The 19,325-nt window shown below is 39.9% G+C and overlaps 1 protein-coding gene across 7 annotated transcripts in view; it reads right to left on the reverse strand.

The window, feature by feature from the left end:
- TEX2 (testis expressed 2) overlaps window positions 1-19,325 on the reverse strand; it is a 126,791-nt gene that overhangs the window by 73,495 nt on the left and 33,971 nt on the right. For 2 of the 7 annotated variants that reach the window (XM_075071851.1, XM_075071852.1), the window contains one exon: window positions 9,023-9,160. The exons of 4 other annotated variants lie outside the window; for them this stretch is intronic. The gene's annotated coding sequence lies outside the window, so the exon portion shown is untranslated. Of the gene's footprint in view, window positions 1-3,102; window positions 3,157-9,022; window positions 9,161-19,325 lie in introns of those variants that run through there. One more of the 7 variants, XM_032805638.2, reaches the window with a different exon arrangement.

Below are 19,325 nucleotides of genomic sequence, written 5' to 3' on the forward strand. Positions count from 1 at the left end.
TCGATATTAATGACGACGTCGTGTGAACGGATACAGCGTTAAATCGGTATATCGGCCATTAAACCGATTTAAAGTCGCAGTGTAGACCTGGCCAAAGCATTTTGAGATCCTTTGATAGAAAGATGTTGTGTAAAAACAAAGTTTTATGTCTGTCATTTAGGAAATTGAACTCCAAGTAATATTGAAAATGCCGACATTGCAGCCCTGTAAAATCATCTGACAAAGCAGCAACCAAGAAGTAAAAGAGGAGCATAACAATAGTAGAGACAAGGAGAATTACAACAGGAGGCTTCTAGCTTAAGTTAGAGAATTTAAAAAAAAAAAAAAGTTCCATCCCCACTGCAGGTTAAGAGCTAACAAATTCTCCTTTCCACACCTCTCAACATGAAGCAGCCCTTAGCTTATACAAAGAACATGGTACTGCAGTATAGGCAGACCAATTCCATTCTCTGAAGCCTAAATGTGTCACCACTATGACATACCTTTATTGGCTCGGTGACAAATGATCACAAATCTGTTTCAAAGATACTGATCTCCACATCTAGTTCGATGCACCAAGGTTACTTAAAAAATAAAGTCCTACAGAGCCAAACTTGCTAGCAACTCTGCTTTGTATATTAATCACATTCATTAATAACACACATACGATAATTAAGGCATCTTTCCTGTGCAAAAAAAGGACCGAAAAAAAAATGGAACTAGAACACACACGCTTACTTTTAAAAAGAAATGAATCCAAGGCACTGGTAACCACCATCTAAAATGGTCAGGCAGAATAGAACCTCTGCAATTTCCCATGAAGCAGTACTTTATTTTCATTGTCAAGACAATACGTTTGTCATTTTAGTAACTAAGCTATTTTCAGGCACTGAACATGTTGTAATCAAACTGACAAGCAGAATTAATCAAAAGTCTTTGCTGATGTTTAAGTGCTGTTATACTTAGAAAGGCTATGGGAGAGGGAGCTGGATTCTGTTCTGGATTACACATCATCCACAAAACTGTTAACCAAAGTTCCAACTGCAGGACCAAGTTTCGCCATGCAGTTACAGCAGTGCAATCGTACTGCAGACAAGGGGCTAAATTTGGCCTGCAGAAGCAATTACAGGTGATAATGTAAAAGAATGGAAAAACCCAGCTGAGGTTTCAGATATCAGGTGAATTTGCAGTTGGAAGGGGGGGAAAAAGATAAATACATGTCATAAACAGATAAGTAAGAGTTAATAGAACAGAAGTACTTCATATCTCTTTTGCCTGTAAAGGGTTAACAAGACCTGTGAGCCTGGCTGTCACCTGACCAGAGGACCAATCAGGGGACAGGATACTTTCAACTTTCAAATCTTGAGGGACGAGGAAGTTTTTGTGTGTGGGCTGTTTAGTTTTTGGTTTTGGTTGCAGTCTGCTCTGGGTTCTGAGAGGGACCCAGACGTGCAAAACCAGTTTCTCTCCAATCTCCTCCGATACAGGCTCTTATAAGGTTCAAGAATAAGTAGAGTACTAGGATAGATAAGCGAGTTAGGCTTAGTTTGTTTTCTTTATTTGCAATATGTGTATTTGGCTGGAGGAGTTCAAATTTGTATTTTTGCTGAAAGGATTTTAATTTGTGACTTGAATACTACGCTCTGGTCCCTAAACTTTGCCGGGGAACCCAAGACCAGACCCTCGGATCTTACCCGAAGGAAAGTAAAACTTTTCCTCCACGTTGCCTCTGCCAGCTTCCCTCCTGGTTACCCTGGAAGATCACTGTGATTAACTCCTTGAAACTTAAACAGAGAGGAAATGCACCTTCCCCTCCTTCTCTCTCCTCTCCCGACTTTCCTGAGAGAGACAGTAATCCAACAAGAGAGAAATTAGCCTCTCTCCCTGTTCCTCCTTTCTCACCAAGTTCCATGTGAAATCCAGACCCCGTCCCCTGGGTTCAACCAAATAAAAAAAAAAACAGGTTCTTACGCAAGAAACTTTTAATTAAAGCGAGAAAATCAGTAAAATTATCTTTGTAAATTAAAAATGAAAGGTAACAGGGGTCTTTCAGCTATATACTGGGAATGTCCCTCTGCCAGCCTGAGTATACAAGTACAAATTAAAATTCGCTCCAGCAAAATACACATTGCAAATATGAAACAAACATAAACCAGGCACTGGAATTCCTGGTTGGTGGCAGCGCTACAGGTTCTAAGCTGGTAGTCAAGCTTAGAGGAATTCATGCTGGTACCCCATCTTTTGGACGCTAAGGTTCAGAGTGGGGAATTATACCATGACAACATAAAAATGTGTTTTACTTTTAACATAAGCAATTTGTAGTCATGGTGCTAGCACTAGAAGAGAGTTCTCCCAGCAGTGTAAAAAAAACCCACCCCCACAAGGGGCGCAGCTCCCAGCACTGGTGCACTGTCTACGCTGCCACTTTACAGTGCTGAAACTTGAATCGCTCAGGGGTGTTTCTTCACAGCCTGAGCGAGAAAGTTTCAGCACGGTAAAGTGACAGTGTAGACAAGGCCTAAGATACAAACATGAAAACCTATATTGTCTGTTTGACAGATTCACTTTACATAATAGAATAGCATTTTTTACTGATAATTATGCAAACTGGTATCTTTGTACCAGACATAAAAGCAGTCATATACCAAGCTTCTTAACTAAATTAATAGCAATAAAATGATGACTATTAAGATTCCCCCCACCCCAGAAACAGTAGAATGCAGGTTAGGAAGGAAATGGGTGTGGAGTGCTATTCCCCGTTTTCTGTTGTCCACCAAAATTTGATCAAACCAATTCCTTGCATCCCAGGATTTAACTCCCACTTTTTTTTTTTTTTGGCTCTGTTACACAGCTAAGTTAACAGTTCATTTCTGAGATACTCTATATATTGCTTTCAGAAGGCAAGACCAGAGTCAAATAGGATTTTGACTTGATGCCCATTATTAGGACACTAACAAAGAATGTATTCTTGTAATAAAACATGCATTACTGAATCATATTTTACTGTTTAGACTACAATCTAGATCTCTTAAAACATACAGAATGTACAGTGTAGATGAATTAATGCACTCAAAACCGTAACTTCTGCACTTCCTAATTTTTTCTTCTTTTAATTGCACAAACCTCTGGTGTTTCATCTTTGTACTTCTACAGCACCCTTCTTCTGATGATCTCAAAGAGTTTTACAGGTATAACAAATTAAGCCTTACAAAACCATCAGCATTCTGCACATTTCAAGTGGGGAAATGGAGGCAAAATATAAGAGACTTGATTTAGGTCATACAGGAAGTTTATAGCAGATCCCCAAGCTTCTCAATCACACGAGACCATCCTTCCTTATATTTAATATGCAATAGTTTAGATAGTAAATTTGATATTAACTAAGTTATTTAATAAGAAGTTTGGCACTTTGCCGCCATTAAAGAGCCAGGAGTATGTTTGCTGAATCAGCCAGCCAGGCCAGAAGACTTGTTTTCCCCAGACAACAGACGACTTCTTCACTGAAGCTAGAAAACGTTTACTGCTGAACATTGTCCCAAGTGGCTTATTTTGCTGCTCTGTTCTGAACCAAGGCTTTTAGAAAATCACAGTATCACCACATCACTGGTGTTCCCCCATCCAAAAGAATCAGGATTGAATTAAATCCATTTTAATCTCATCAGAAGGATGTCATCATTCTTGACCACAGTGTACTTATCTCCTGGATATATATGCATAAGAACTCTTTAAAAAAAATCCACAGGGGGGGAGGTGGGGAATATTCAAGACACTCGCAAATCCAAATCAACTCCACTGGAATCATAACTCTTCCAGTGTCCCTAGTAGTTACTGGTACATATTGCCTAACTTGCATATTTTTACATATATATAAAGAACCTTACAATATTTCAGTTGAAAAATAGAATTAGTTCACACTGTCAAACACCTCACAGTGATTAGTTGGAGTATAATAATAAACACAGGGTCTTGGTTTCGTTATATTTGAGACATCTACCACAGCTAGCAAACCTGCTCATAATTTGATTGTTACCAAGGAACGAAAGGGTGAGAAATCAATACTTCAGGGCACAACTGTCAAACTCAAGTACAGATATATTGTTTTTTAGAAGAAGATTCATACAAGAAACCCAAACAAAATCTGAAATTGATTAACCAATCTTTAGTTTGCTTTGCTTTCCCTCCTAACAGTGAAGTTAGTACTATTAATCTTTCACTTTACTTGAGTCAAGCTTAGTGCAGGTAAGAACTATGGCAAGTTCTCTTACTTAGCTCCACCATCACACTGCAATCCTGACCTACAACACTCCCACATCTGTGTCAATGCATTTCAGTCAAAACCTACAGCAACTCTGCTATTCCAGTTCTCTGCAACTGTCCCTACTTCCCCTCCCACATACACTCCCCCACTGTAACAGTCCTAGGTCTCCCACCTTACCTCTGCCAATGCCCATCAATCCTGACCTTCAGAACTCCCTCCCAACTGCCTCCCACCATTCTAGTCCTGAGCCTTTTGTTTATGCACTAGCAACTGTGCCAAACTGTGTAGATCTGATTTTTGGGAGGCTCATGAAGTGTAACTATTACCAGAATAATAAATTGAAGTTGCCGTGCCTCTGCTCCATAAATTTAAAATACTAATAGTACAAAAACTTTCCCATGCCATCTTACCCATTGAAGGCACCACTTCTTGAGGGTTAGAGAGAAAAAGTAGACAGCCATGTGTGCCAACAAGGGAGACGGCAATTTCTGCAATATGGGTTTCTGGTTATTAGGAACTGCCCTAAGGTCACCAATTAATTTCACACAAGCTACCTATAATGGGTGTAGATATTAATGATCTTCAAATCCTATGGACCTGATTCTGTATCTGAATCAGTACTCTAGGAATGAAAAGCTCCTTTTATTTATAATATGAAATTGCACACTGCCGTCTAAGCCCTCTAGCCCCCACTGTTAAGTATTCTGATTTTTTTTTTTTAGAAGAGAGAGAAAGCACGAGCGTACGCCCTGCATGGATACAAATTTTATATATCTGCAGCCGATCCACAATGAGAGAGCCACAGAAGTAAATGACATTATGTGCCCGAAAAAAGTAAGGCATATCCAAACTAATCGTCAAGTGTTGCGCGTAATGTGGTCTATCAGAGTGCCCATGGCATGAACTCTGTCGTGGGGAGATAAGCCCTTGGCTCTGACAGTCTAGGGCTGCTCCTATAAATTCTACTGTCTGCATCGGAGTCAGGTTAGACTTCTCCATGTTTACACAGAATCCCAAAGATGCTAGGAAGTGGAGTAGCAATAAAGTTGATGCCATGACTTCTAGGCAGGACCAGCTGTTCAGAAGCTAGTCATCTAAATACAGGAAAATGTGATGAGTAATCTCTGAGTTACCGCTCAGTCTAAGACTGTTTACACCTGAGGAGTCATCCCTGAATTACTTCTGAGCCTGCTTGAGCCAGTTTAAACCTGATGAGTCATCCCCCGAGCCAGAAAGTGTGATGAGCCTCTGTAGGTAATTACCTACAGGTCTTGTGATAGGCTACACGACATTCAGCCAGGCTTCAGCCAATCCACAGGTAAGGATTCACCCAGGTGATCCCACGGTAGGTATGTAAATTCCTAAGGGAAGCAGTGTCTCCAGTCGGCTCAACATTACATGGCCAGGAATATTCCCATTGCCTAGTAGTTCTGATAGACTACCCCTGCTCCAGCTGTGCCCGTTTCCATGCTAGCCAGCCCCTGCTCCAATCTCAGCTGACTGCCTGATGATTCTGACACTCATCTCAGCTGTGCTACTACTACTGAAAAAACACTTTTGTGAAGACCTTGCATGCTGTGGCAGGGCCAAAACAGAAGTACCCAGTATTGGTAATGTTTGGGATCCAACACAAACCTATAGAATCTTCTGTGGGAAAGGTGAATGTCCACATGAAAGCACGTGTCTTTCGAGTCAAGAGCTGTGAACCACGTACCTTTACAATAGGACCAAAAAAAACCTCCCTGGAAAACATGGGGAATATTCCAACGCAGGCCATGCGGCAGACAGAAAGACTCTGAGATGCAGTCAGTCTGCATTGACCCTTTTACCATCAGTGCAGAGCAGGAGGAGGAAAAGAGCACAGGTGTGGATTAAATTAACAGACACCTCTTGCAAGAATTCTCTGGTCTCAGATGCAAGGAGCACATGTTTACCCACAGTGGGATACACACAAGGAATAGCCTCAAAGAACAAAGAATTAAGAGAATTATCTGTAAAGCTCATACAACTGCAGAAGAATCTCACATGAAGGGGTAACAAACACAGATGCAGCATACAGGAATACAGAGAGTTTGTAATATATGTATTGACGACAGAAATGAACAACTTAGACATCTCATGACCAAGAACAAAAAGAGCTCTGCATAAAAAACAGAACACTGACCCAGGAGGTCGGTGGATAAAAGAAGCAGCTACCAACCTAACCTTTGCAATAATGCTAGCAAACAAGGATATTTTGACTGAATATTATTCTACATAAAAGGGAAAGACAGAAAAAAATATTTCTAGTGGCATAAACTCCCTATGCCACTTTTCTATCAGCGAAGAGCTTATTAAGTTCTACTGCATCTTTTATCATTATTCTACCTTCCAACTGGAAGGACAAGTCCCTCCAAAAATCAAAACCAAAAACCAGTACTTTAAATCAACTACTCAAACCCAACAGAGAAACAGGAGTTGGAACAAAGCTTATTGGACTATATACAGATTGATTTAAAATTTACTTTTTTCAGTTTTAAGTATGAGGCTCACAGTGGGGACAAAGATCCCATATCATAGAGCAGAAGGAAGCAAAGCACCCACCTATGCACACTCACCGCTCTCCAGGATTCTAGGAGTCTTCCCTCAGTTTCTGCTGCAGGAGACACTGCTAAAACCTCATGCATCTTCTTACAATACCATTGGTGAAACCTGATTTATTTACTATCATGAACATACAGCTAAGGGTAGCATAAAATCCCTCCTTTACCTATTGTGGCAAATTGCCGGTACTGTTATGCTGGGTCTCGAGCTTTCTCTTCTTAGGGGAAGGTTCAGGTCGCCATTGCTTGCCTCTGAATCGGTATTTTAATTACCCCACTAGTGTCCTTGAGGAGGGGAGTGGAGAGGGAGGGACCTGGGCCCACCCTCTTCTCCAGGTCCCAACCCAGGGGCCCTGAGGTTTGTGGTGAACTACTTGAACTAGCGGTTCCTTCTCCTGGGCTAACTTCCCTCTCCTGCCCTTCAGCTTGTGAAGGGCTTCTTGCCCTCCTTCTACACAAGCCAGGTGCCCTTACCTAGGGTTTCTTTTGGATTTCTCAGCCCAGCCGCAGCACTCCTCCAAACTTTCCTTTTGTCTCTCTTCAAAACTGTTCTCCTCTCCCAACTCCTCCAAACTGCTCTCTGCTCCAGCAAACCTACCTACTCCAACTCCACACTGTCTGACTGAAGGCAGGGTTTTTATCACATGACTAATGCGGGTGCTCTAATTGGCTTCAGGTGCTCTAATCTATAGCAAACCTTCCTCCCTTGCAGGGAATAAGGCTCCTGCTAACACTCTCCGTGCCCCTCTGGCCATGCTGTATACACTATAAAGGTAAGAAGCAAAAATAACCTGGTTGGCACCTGACCAAAAAGGACCAATAGGGGAGAATACTTTCAAAATCTGTGGGGGAAGGTTTTCCTTTTTGCTTTGCTGTTTGTGGTTCTCTCTGAGACAAAGAGAGACTGAAACAAGTAATCCAGCCTACTGAAATGATACATCTAATATTATAGATATAGTAAGTAATAGCAAGGAAATGTGTTAGATTATCTTTTGTTTCAGCTTGTGAATTTCCCCTAGGTTAAGAGGGAGATTATTCCTCTCTTTTTTTTTTTTTTTTTTGGTAACTTAAAAGTTTTGCCTAGAGGGGAATCCTCAGTGTTTTGAATCTTTTTGTTCCCCCTGTAAGTTAATCTTTCCATCCTGGTTTACAGAGGTGATTTTTTTTTTTTTTTTTTATAATAAACTTCTTTTAAGAACTGATTGTTTTTCAGTGTCCAAAAGACCCAAGGGTTTTTATCTGTGCTCACTTTGTAACCAGTTGGTTAGGATATTATTCTCAAGCCTCCCCAGGAAAGGAGTGTAGGGGCCTGGGGGGATGTTTTGGGGGAGGTAGGGCTCCAAGTGACCCTCCCTGAATGTTTGTTTAAATCATTTGGTGGTGGCACTGATACCAAGGGCAATGAAGGAATTTATGCCTTGGGGAAGTTTTTAACTTAAGTTGGTAGAAATAAGCTGGGGGCAGGGGTCCATGTGGGTCCCCACATCTGTGCCCCAGAGTTCAGAGTGGGAAAGGAACCCTGACATTTACAAACAGGGAGATCCTTGAGAAACTTAATATAGTCCTTAACATTTCATCTCCTTGAACACGCAGCATTTTACACGGTTTGACAAATATTTGAAGCAATGGGCTATTGTTAAATAAGGAGATATTTAATTTAAAAACTGAAACTGTATAATTTAGTACCACATCTTGCAGTGGAGAGAAATTTCATTGTTCTGGGTCACATTTTTGGGGCTTAAGGATTTCATTTGCTATAGACTTAAGACATAATTTGCCTTGGTAAGCGAATCAGCAAGCTACCAATATACAATAGGTCTTTGAACTAAAAATCTTTTTATATAGCAAACTGCAACAAAATTATGATGCAACAGTCCACATCAAATGACTGCTGTTTGAAGCAATACACCTTCTGAAGGACTCCTCTCAGTTAATGTCCCTTATTTGGTCTCTCTTTACCCTTCTGTAAAATACTAACATTGGCCCTGCGCTCTGGTCTAAACCATCAATTCTTTCCCTTAAAAAAAAAAAAAGGGTAAAGAAAGTGAGCTCCAAATAACCATGGCTAACCTTTACCTTTATATTTATTTTAAGAGCAAAGACAAAATGTGAAAAACAAATGATTCAAGCTGCAGTGACATTCATACCTTTGGCAGCCTGAATTCTTGACAAAAGAGCAAAATTTTCAGATTCTGTTTGTTACCTCTAATCAAAATGTTAGAAGTCTGATGCTTGGCGATAGATCTGATTATCAGAGTTGCTTCAGGCAGGCTCCATACTGAGTTATCTTACAAATTACAGTCAGGAAGACAGGGTCTTGTATTTCTATATTTTGTTGTTACTGAAATAATAAAAAGCAAAAGGATCAGCCTTAAGGGCTCTTGTGGTCACTTGACAGAAATACAGAGTTTAACTGAGGCTAAAGTGTATAATGGTGTAATAGCAGCAGAAAGAGAAATTTACCCCTCCTAATACTGCTTTGAAATAGAACTTCTATGCTTTTAAAAGTTAAATATATATTGACATTTATTTATTAAAAGCAGATTTGGGGTTTGTCTACCTTAGGATTTTAGCACTAATGCAGAAACATATAACACTTCACTGCTGTAGTTTATCGTGGAGTAAGCAAGCCACTTCCAGTGTAGATGTGCTGCTGTATAAGAGGTATGCACCAGCATACCTACAATACTGGTGTTATGTCAGTGCACAGTCCACAGGGCAGACAAAGCCTTGAAAGTACATTCATCTGTGTTTGACAGGAAAAATGTAGTTCTGCCTCATGTCCAGATAATACAGCTACAGTACAAGGGAGCCAGAATCTCCATTATAATGCACTGACTGTCAGAGGCATATTGCACCAACTAACTTAAATAGCTGTAATGGGATATCAGTAGGAGGATGAAGGAGGAAAATCCATGCAATGAAGGTAATGATTGAGAATACTTTACACAAGCCTCTTCTCCTTTAGGGAAGTGTATTTGCAAGATTGTTTTGACTTAAACCTCTGTTGTGGAATTTTTTCCCCTGGCTCCTCCCTCAAATTCCTCTGCCCTCTCAAAAATAAACAACCCCCCCCTCCCACCCTACAACCAACCTACTGGGGGGGGGAAAAAAAAAAAAAAAAAAAACAGGAAGGAAAAATCCTCCTTTATTTAAGTAACAGAGCTTTAACTCCAGAACATTAATCAAAACACAAACAAGTGTGTTTCCACTTTCAAAATATACAAATAGCTTGTTTCCCTAAACAGTGTAAACACTCAACAATTATTCACAAGCTCAGATACAGATTTTTTTTTTTTTACAGGTAGGTGAGCAGATATTTTGCAACTAGATGAGCCTTGTGTGTAAGCTGATGAGAGAATACCTTGGTATTAAAGAGAGACATTTTCATCAGCTGTGGGAATCTGAGCAAGAATGTGGATCTTCAGGACACTGTGGCTCAAAGTGGTGAATCTAGAGAGCAGATGTGAAAGCTAACAGCAAAGCCATTTCCTGGGTAAGGTGTATATTAGAGATAGGCATGAATTACCAAGACAACTCATCTTCCTGTCCAAATCCATATGGATAGTTAGCTCTGAATAAGTATATTTATAGGCATAGAGGGACAAGGTGGGTTATGTAATATCTTTTATTGGACCAACTTCTGTTGGTGAGAGAGAGAGAGAAGCTTTCAAGCTTACACAGAGCTCTTCTTCAGGTCTGGGAAATATACATAGTGTCACAGCTAAACACAAAAAGTGGAACAGATCATTTAGCATAAGTCCCGTAAAAGATATTACCATACCCACTCTGAGTCTCTAATATCCTGGGACTGACATGGCTACACCACCACAGCATATTTATGGACATATTCATTCTAATACACCAAATCCCAGACTGTTGGAGACACAAATGCTATGCATCTCCTTGATAAACAAATGAACAGACACCAACCAGCACACCCAATTACACCTTTAGTCTTTAGCAATTTACATTTAATTCAGACTCCGGTAACAGGTGAAAAGGGGTTTTGTCCATTTCCTGCAATAGGAAACCCTTGTCCTCATCACCCAAAATCCATTGCAACAGAGCACACTTATCAGATCCTTCTGCGAAGACATGGTAAATAACTTTTCAGCATTAGGTACCAGCCAAAATCAGTTTCAAAACCACAATTTTACAATCCATAAGTGAGATCTTCAAAAGACAATATGCCCAGGCACTTTGGTAACAAATACTTAATTTAGGGTTCTGCTTCAAAGTTCTGGAAAATGTTTTTGAAACACACAGGTTTAAAATTTTACTGTTTTCAATTTTCATTTACTGTTTTCAATTTACAGCCAAAGACAACCAAATCTGTACTGCATACATACACTACTCTAGATACAAACTCTCAATGGGCAAATTTACAGCTTGTCTAAATAAGCATTTAGATTTCTTAAGTTTAAAAGCAGGGTAGATCAAAGCATACCAAGAAACTTTCAGTGTGCAGCAGCAGGGTCACACGACAGTTAGTGCACAGCATACCGGTGCAGCACAGATTTACATTCCAGCTTGCCACACACTGTGTGTCTATATAGACAACTGTTAGTTGTCTTTATTGAAAACGAGCTGTTTTATGAAAAAAAGAGTGCTTTATATATTTAGGATTTCCGTTTGGTGGGAGATTGTGTTTTCTGAAACATGCTTTCTTATCCCTGTAACACTACAGCATTATGTCGACCCAATTTACACTGGCATACAGCCACTGCAGTTATTAAATCACTTGTGTGCATGCAGACTTGGCTTCTTGTGTCAGAGGTACGCAACCTCACCAGGAGTGCTGGTCTCAATTGTATTGTCAGTGTGGGGCATCGTGGGATGGCTCCTGAAAGCCAGTAACAGATGATGTAAGCAACACAGTGTCTACATTGACACTTCATCAACCTAATTACATTGACTCTACACCAATCAAGGAGGTGATGTTAGTAAATCAGCATAAAGAGGCACTTACATCAGCAGGATGTAAAGTGAAGACATTTCCACAACATGACAGCTGATGTCAACCTAACTGTGTAGTGTAGACCAGGCCTATCTCAGAGACAACAGTCAAGGGCACTAGAAGTACCTAAACATCTCACAATCTTTAAAATGTATTTATCCTAAGACCCTCCGTATGAGGTAAGGAAGTACTATTACCCCCATTTTACAGATGGGGAACTGAGACACAGAAATTAAGTAGCTTGGCCAAGGTCACACAGAAAGACCGGCACAGCTAGGAATTGAACCCAGGTTTCCAGAATCCCAAGCTACTTCCCCATTCACTGGGCTGTCCTTATTGGATTATATATCATCAATATGCCACAGTAGTCTTCCGAGTTCTAATATTTTACACCATGTATAAATCATACACGAGTGGCATACCAAATGTAGGAAAAGAGCAAAAGAATGCACACACGCCATTCAACCATAAATTACGAGACATCAACATTTGAAAGGTGAAAAAATGTACAATCCAAAGTTCTCTCATATACCAGTTTCTTACACTTCCCTTATCTGTAGACCCTAGCTTCTCTCAAATGCACTAAATTCACCTGAAACTCAGAAAGGTGATAGGAGGGGGAAAAAAAATTGAAACTGAAAAGTAAAAAAATTGGTTTGTTAACAGAATTAATCTGCCAGATAAAGAATTAAAAAAAAAAAATCTAAGTATCATGGTCACCCTTAAAGACAGTTTGCAAGCAGACAATGCTCACTTAATGTTATTTTCTAATCTAAGTATAGAGGAAACTGCAGCATCTGACCCCAACATGTGGTAACTGTTTTCTCCTAAAAGCAACCATTTGTAATTATTCCATATGTGCATGTGTACATGCCCATACGCAGTGGTTGCCTTTAAAAACTTTTCAATTACTGTAGATAAAGTAAATGTTATATCATTACATGCAATTTTTCCCTACGTTAAGTACAGTGATGTACACAGAATAATGCAAATGAGGTACTATTATGCAAGACAAAACTTCTTAAGGCTGACGACTGTAGTTTCACAAGTTGACCAGAGGTGAGTGGTGCAACAACAATGCACTTGAGCACTTTTAGCTTCCATAGATTAAATCTTTTAAGGGCATCCATTTGGATCATGAGTCTGACAACACAAAAGAAAAAATATGCAGTTCACGTTTGTTTTAAACATTTTACTTCCTATGCAATATTTTTGACTAGCAATAAGTGTACTCTTTAGTTAGGTCATTTACACAATCTGTATTTACAATCCCAGATTCACAATGTAGTGTTAATTACCCAGTGTTTAAGTTATTTAAATATATTGCTAATATATGCAGTGTGAATTACCTGAAACAGATTAATTTTGCTAACAAAACAAGTGGGTTGGAAATAATTTTGATACACAATCAATAAGCAAGATTTTATACCATGATTGACTAATCATCATACCAAACAGGGAAAGTCTCAGGTAGCTGATATTTTCCCACCTCCATATTATGAAATATATATAATTTTATAAAAAATACCTTCCTAAATGCCACTCAACACAAATAGAGTAGACTTTGGCATCAGTGTTACAAGACACAGCAGGACATTCCCTATGGTAAGGATATGCTTACACTTTGGCTTCATCTATGCAAAGCTATTTAAGGTTAACTCTATATTGACTGAAACCTATAACAGTATGGTCAAACCATGGTATAAGTGGGTTTAAATAAATAAATAAAAGACATGTTTCTACCTTACTCCCCCCACCTGGCCATTTTTACCTGGTTTGATCCTGCCAACACCAATTCAGGTATGTTTATAACCCAGTTCTGCTACAAGAATTTAAATTGTGCTCATGCAGTTTAAGTTAAACTCTTGAATGCAGTGAATGCATGGGGCCTTACACCTTCAGACTATTCCGTCCAACTAATACTATCTGTGCAAGAGAGAATACAAATCTGCAACTCCTTACTGTAGATGGCTACATTCAATTTAGCATGTCACACACCATGCATACATACCTTCAGCAGATTCTGTTTACTTCCAGCACTATTCATTTCAACCTCCAGATCAGCTGCCCTAATGAAATTCACTCTGTGAAACAGCAGTTAATTCAACCTATCAGATTAGTCATCTAATTTTTAATATAAAGACTGACCACCAGTGTAATAGGGTCAAGGGATTTTCATTCTTCGAGATGTTATTCTTAAGCGCCTGTCTATTGACTTCGTTTATTATAGACATTTTATTTATCCATCCGGATTATGACAATGTCTCTTTCTTACCTCTGAGAGAAAAGCAGATCAAATCTGGACTCACTAAACATCATAGGTACCACAACGAGTCTGCTTCAAAAAGGTATTTGTTCACCCTTACTGAGGTCATCAGCTATATTAAAATAATGCAGTTATAATGCAAGTTCCACTGTTAAAAGAAAAAAAATCTGAACTCCCTGGAACTTGGCAAAATTAACACCTCAAACACAGTGCATGCTGATACCATAAACCTTCTCAGAAACAAAGAAAACTGTACTCCCATCTGGAATAACCCTGTTTAAAATAGTTCTTCCCAATTTGCACATACTTCAACATTCCCTCTCCAAACTCATATTTTTAATGTCTTTGGTTGATTCACAAGAAATTTCTCTGTGACCTGGGAAAAGGCAAGAACTAGAAATTTCCCTGATCCTACCTGTGACCATTTTTCTAGTCAACATCTTGACACCTACATCCCCCTTTTTAATAGGCAGAGAAAGTATTTTTAAAAATACAAGTTTAAAAAGGTTTCTTAAAGACAACACAAGAACTATTCAATATTAACATCCCCAACTACTTCCCACTAGCTACATGCCATCCAGCAAAGGTTTCCCCTTTAAAAAGCTGATAAACAGCTAACATTTAAGATTCTTCTCTTCCACTGAGGTGCCTGTTCTCCCCCTCTAAACTTTGATTTGTTTCTTAAATCGTTTTATATATTTGCTCTTTCCCCATCTTAGTTTTCCTTTCTTCACACTCTTGCTCAGGCTTCTCCTAATTCCAATTAAGTTTTCCTCACTTAATTCTCCCATTTTCTCTGCTGTTCCTGAAGAGTCCTGCTTCTCTCTTCTCTTCCAGATGCTTAAAACAAACTGCCATTTCCCAACCTCTAGGGAACCTTCTGACACCAACATTCTTTCCCCTTTTTCTTTTAAAGGAACATCACCACAAACAGTCTGCTTGCTAGTTTAAGCAGATAACATAAGCTCCAATACTGAGTAACACCAGAAAGAATTAACACATTTTATACCCCCGTTGACTGGGATAGTTAAAACACTCCTTTACCACCTTTCCTAGTTTACAGGTTGATATTTAAAATCACAATAGTAAAATAGTTAAGTTTATTTAATAGAAAAATGGACCTGAACCAAAATGCTTGATCCATATACCTCAGACTTTGCGTGTTTCAAAACCCAACCCCCATCTTGGCCTGGTGGCTGGCCGTTCCATCCCTCAAATGGTCAAAGACAAACAAGCCTGCACTTGGGTGCCTTCGCAGGGTGGGGTAGGAGGATCACAATTTTATCTTGAATAATCACAGCAATGTCATCGCTGGTATCCAGGTGATAGTAGCACGTTTAATCTGTAATTCTTACCCAGTAAGGCTTTTCTTTTAGAGTTCTGCAACATGACCCTGGTTTGCTGTTCCTGATGATTGTGCAGCACTTAACCCTAGACAGTGCATTCTGCTCGTGTGAGGGAGAAGGGCATTAACGGTCTTTTAATGGGATTCTAATGGTACATCTGCACTGCAGCTGGGAGCGTGGTTCCCGCCTGAGTAGGCGGTCAGTTAATGCGCTAAAAATAGCAGTGTTAGAGTCTGTGTTTTCCCCCCAACCCACATTTGTGTACTTTTCCTATCCTTTAAGAGGTATCAGTTTATTTCTCTGTAGAAAACTCTCTCCAAGACATTCCCCTTTATTATATCCTTACTTCCCTCCATCAGTTCCACACATCATCTCTCCATTGTCTACTTCTTAGCTCTCCCCTAGAGCTCACTGAAGTCAGTGGACAAAGTATCATTGCCTTCAATGGGCTTTGGATCAGACCCTTTGCAATGGCGCTGGAGCATGAGCCCTGCTCGCCCTCTAAACAAAGGTGAGTTGACAGCCCTGCTGCTGCTATCTTATTTCTACTCTCAGTTTGTGGGCTTGAATCAGAGGCTGTAGATGATTTGTTTTGAAGCTGTTTGAATGTTTATTTCTCAGTCTTCTAACAGGTCATTATATGATATTATTCATATGAAAGGACTAACAAATGACACTTATTGCTCATTAGTGAAGCAGCAGTTGCAGCCACTTCAGTCAACAGTTAAGAGCCAGGAACTGGTTGGCTTTACAGCATGTTGCAAGAACGGTCTGTCTCCCCATCCCACACATCACACTCTTAATAGTGAACTTTTAATTCTGAGTGGCTGCCTACACAATCTTTGCCGTTGACGTCAGTACACCCACTCTGGAAGGTCAATGGGCATTCTCCAGATTAACTGCCAAGAAAGGCAACGGAGCATCTATTCTGGGACACAGCAAAGAGGAGAGAGAAATGACTAAACACCGATATGTCTTTGAATGACCAGCATTAGACCTTGGACATACTATCGTGGAAGGACTATGAAGCCAGACAAAAGTATCTGGACTGAGTCCAGTTGAACATTCAAAGGGCTGCTACAAAACACAAATGCAAATTGACGTGGATATGACATATGTTACTTTTACACAGTGCTGCCAGGATCGATCATTAACTTTCCTTCACTCTACTACAGATATTTCTATTGAACTTGTGCAAAGGGTAGTTCTCCCAACAAGGCATTGTGAAGCATGCTGGAAAATACGAGACACAAAGACATTCTCTACAGGATAAGGAAAAAGATTTTTAAACACATGAAACGCAAATCACCACCCCTATTCCTACTCCACTATCAAGATTAAGGAGACACAGCAAAGGTCAATGAAGTTCTTTCCTCCTAGATCTCAATGGTTCCTCAGCCCTCATTCCTGGAACTAGATCCCAGTTCAATCACTACTCCCAGGCTTTACCTGGCTGGAATTCGGTTTTCAAGCTCTGGCTTTCAAACTCCATTCATGTTAGGTTCTTCCTCCTGTCTTAGCAGGACAGTCCCAGTGCTCTTAGCTAGGGCAACTTCCCTGATCTTAGGGTCTTTCCTGTAAGAATCTCTCTGCAGACACCACCACATCTTTCGGAACTTCCACCCCAGCTTCCTGCTGCCCTTTATAGGGGAAATCAGCTGTCCTCAGTCAGGCACAAGCAAGGTTAACGCAGCACAGGTGGCTCCTTCGGTAATCAGGTTTGGCTGGCTCCTAGCCAAAGATCCTTAAGGAGCAAGCTACCTTATACTAACATTTGACGTGTAGATTTTATTCTCAGGAGAATTAGCCCTCTTAAAACTTCCCCTCTTTAAAACTAATAGTTAGAGGATAAACCTTATCATTTGTAAATGAAAAGCTATCATTGCCTATTGTAGTAAAAAAAATAAGGGTCTGTGGTTAAATAAACTCAGAGGACAACCATCTGGATAAGGCACTGTGTATATATCACTGAACAAATGGGACAGATCCCTTGCAAGCAGAAGGGCTAGGGAAGTTTTACTTTTATAATGAAAGGAGTGGAAGTGTGTTGTGTTTTGCTTTAATCCTTCCCACCCCACCCCAAGCCAGTCCCCCCTCAACACTGACAGACAATTTCATATTTCAGTCTTGGCATGAGCCAGGAGGGATCTACTGCTACTAACAGTTTGGCACCCTTCAACAAGCTTCCTACAGCTCCAGTAAAAGGTCTATTTATGAGAGGCAGAGGAATAGCCACACGGAGGCAACTGACTCAACAAAAACAGAACATTTCCACTCAGGGGGGAGGGAATGGAAGGAGCATCTCCAAATGAGACCCCAGAGATTAAATCTTTATATTCAATGTCTTTCCCTCCAAAAGTGGTGCTCCATAAATATAGACCTCCTAAGCTGATCCCCAGAATCATAACACTGTATGTTACAGCAGACCCTCTTATTCACAACATTACTAGAAGACCTCATACCAGATACTAGATTTTGTGTATACTTCTGGTAGTTTGCCCTGCCACATCCAGACACAGCATCTTAAAAGAGAGTTCTCTCACTTGCTAGATGGAGAGTGCTTAAGGATTGAGATCTGAAAATTTCAGTTTCTGCACCGAGAAAACAGACTGACTTAGAAAATAAGGGAGACATGGAACATATGCAGATGATTCCTAAATGGATTATTTACCTATTCTAGTCTTGATTGTAAATTGATCATTGTGCATGCATACTGCACACAGAGTTGACTGACTGCACGTGCTTATTTCACTCTCTAATAAAAACATCAAATGATTTAAAAAGGTTAAAGCCATACAGAATTGCAGAAAGGGAATAATGCAAGGCCAGAACCTTTCCAGGAAGTTTATAATAAACTCAACTCTGAAAAAATGCCTTTCAAAAGGAAACTCTCAGAAAATGAACATTAGAGGGAAAGGTAGGATCCGCTGGCATCCACACACACACAGTTATTTAGGGATGGAGGAGGGGTGTAGATCAGAAAGGAAAACAACAATATTTCTTAATTATATGCTAGTGTTGTGACTAAGGACAGGGAAGACAAGAGTGTTCTTTCACTATCAAGATTCTGCCTGATCTGAATGGTATCAGTTTCACACTACTAGTCACTAAAGCCAAATTCTCACCTCCAACACTTTGGGTTCCTGCATACCACTGGGAGACCCACATGTGTTCTGAGAGCAGGATTTGGCTCTTAGAGTGTAATTTGTACACTACAGTGAAAGGTCAGCAATCAGATCTTCACAGATACCAGCAATTCAGGTGTCCTATTAAAACATCCATGCCTTAAAAAGAGGAACAAAAACTGGATGCTTTGTACAACTAAGAAAGTCTCTCTCTCTTTGAATTGCATTTGACAGGGTAATGTGAAATGGACAGAATGCTAAGATATAGACTATACTAACATTATACTATGTTAAAAAAAAAAGTAGAAGCAGGACACAGGATTGCAAACAGCAGTTCGGAGAAATAAATGGCCACTGAAGAGATTCCCCCCCCCACACACACATTAAATTTTCTTTAGTTTTTCTCTGCAGTTCAATGATCATTGTGAAATACATGCAGCTTTATCTAGAAATGGTGGATTGGTCACAAAGCAGTGTCTCTATCAAGATAGTAGGGAGTGGAGGTGGATCAATCAGTAACGCTTGAAATAATTATGTCTTACTTGATTTCATATGCAAGAGAAAATGGAACACTTTCCTATCAACTAAGATATTTAACAAAATGTCAAGCCTGCTCGAAAGTTTGACTGATGCGTACCGGGTTGCTTTCCAAACTCATAAGAAAACAAACACCACCACAGTACTTTGATGCACTTCCAGTCCAGCAATAAGGATGTTTTAACAAAACAGGATTCATAGAGTGGAACCAGTTTATCTGGTTACAAATGGCTTCAGCCTAGCATTCTTTTGGCTCCACACCAGCTTGCAAG

The sequence above is a fragment of the Chelonoidis abingdonii genome, chromosome 13 (assembly GCF_003597395.2).
Source record: "Chelonoidis abingdonii isolate Lonesome George chromosome 13, CheloAbing_2.0, whole genome shotgun sequence".
Taxonomy (NCBI): Eukaryota; Metazoa; Chordata; order Testudines; family Testudinidae; genus Chelonoidis; species Chelonoidis abingdonii.